The sequence below is a fragment of the Nycticebus coucang genome, chromosome 10, assembly GCF_027406575.1.
Source record: "Nycticebus coucang isolate mNycCou1 chromosome 10, mNycCou1.pri, whole genome shotgun sequence".
In the NCBI taxonomy this organism is placed as follows: Eukaryota; Metazoa; Chordata; class Mammalia; order Primates; family Lorisidae; genus Nycticebus; species Nycticebus coucang.
In genome coordinates this window covers 50,462,645-50,464,538 of record NC_069789.1, presented here as the reverse complement: position 1 = coordinate 50,464,538, position 1,894 = coordinate 50,462,645, and positions in this window count along the sequence as shown.

Sequence of the window (1,894 nt, the reverse complement as noted above, 5' to 3'; positions counted from 1 at the left end):
AAAAAAAAAACAATGTAGGTTGACGATGTATCTCAATATTAAAAATAGACAAAAAGTGCTTTTAAGACCTAATTTATACATTCAATGAAATTAGCTTGTTTAAAAAATAAATTAATATGAAATTCTAGTGTTTTATTTTCGAAGATGAGGTAAGAGAGGTTTCGGGTTGCTTTGCACAAGCCCTTCTTCACAAATCCCACACCAGGCAAGAACAGTCTTTACTGCCACAAAGGGAAAACCACATTGGCTTGAATCAGCACTATCTTTTCTCTTTTGTGCATTGGATTTTGAATGAGTGTAGACATTTTCATGTCCTACAAAATAATAGTTATCAAATGAATGCCACACAGAGATCTTGGGAAGCAGAGACTGAAGCGAATCTGCAGAATCATTATTTTTTGCCACACATTAACATATTTCAAAGAAGTGTTTTTTATGTGATTTGTCTCAAAGTTGTAATTAAGGGAGGGAAAACACAGTTTAAAACTCCAAGGTAGGGCGGCGCCTGTGGCTCAAGGAGTAGGGCGCTGGTCCCATATGCCGGAGGTGGCGGGTTCAAACCCAGCCCTGGCCAAAAACCACAAAAACAAAAAACAAAAAAGAAAAAAAAAAAACTTCAAGGTAATCAAAGTCCGCCCAAGCAGCTAGTGGTGTCCAGAAACGCCTGAGCTGCTTGCTCAGAATTGTTCATCTGGCTCACCCACCCAGAGCATGCTCACTCCTTGCACACTTGGAAGGTCCAGACAGCTCAATTTCATTTTTTGAATTAATTGATTTATTATTATTATTATTTAGCTCTGTCATCTGGGCTAGAGTGCAGTGGTGTCATCATAGCTCACAGCAACCTCAAACTCCTGGGTTCAATTGAACCTCCTGGTTTAGCCTCTTAAGTAGTTGGGGCTACAGGCACCTGCTATGATGCCTGGCTGATTTTTTTATTTTTAGTAGAAATAAAGTCTCTCTTGGCCTCAAGCAATTCTCCCTCCTCTGCCTCCCAGAGTGCTAGGATTATAGGTGTGAGCCACCTCAAGCCCAACCCAGTTCAATTTTAAAGAAAAGCATTGGTGAAAATCCATCAATTGAGAGAAGGAAAAAAGGCAATAAAAGTAGATGTCTTGGCCTCCTTTGGAACTGTCTCTCTGGAATTATAGGTGGATGGGGCAGGGCCTGCAGTGGGAAATCACATCTCTCCCCAGCTCACCCTTTCTCTTTGTAAACCCTCCCTTCATCCCTGTCTTCCATTGGCCCACCATGCTGGGATGCAGTTGGGGAAGTGGAGCAGGGCCATGGAGAAGAGCTGGCAGGGAGGGTGAGCTTCCCATGTCTCCTCATGGGAAGTCCCTCTGAAGGACGGTCGGATTCACTACCCACTGGACATTTCCACTAGACTGAAAACTCTGTGAAGGCAGAGATGGTGTCTGTTTTATGTGTTATATTCCCAGTGCGCAGCATAATGTGTATGCTAGGTAAATATTTTAAGAAGGAAGAGAGAAAGTAAGAGAGAGAGGGAAGGAGAAAGGTAAGGGGAAGAAAGAGGAGAACTGAACTCACAAGAAAGGGGTGTAGACTACAAGTTGGGGATGTGGTAGAACAACTCAAATAGGAGACAGGCTCCCTTCATCTCTCCAAAGGGAAAGGAAATGAGGAAGTGTTTGTGACATTTCAGTGGAAGGCACTGGAGAATTTTGTTTATTGCCTCAGGGTCTGCTGTGGGGAAAGCCAGAGTAGGTGGCACCTGAAGGACATGATTGGAGGGGGATTCTACCATCCTGTGCTTTGTGCCCTAGCATGCCCTCTTGTCAGAGGTGTCTCAGAGACACTACTGACGAGTGTGTATGGACCTGGGCTGCAGAAACCTCAGGCCTTCTCTATGATTCCCAGGAGCCACCATCTT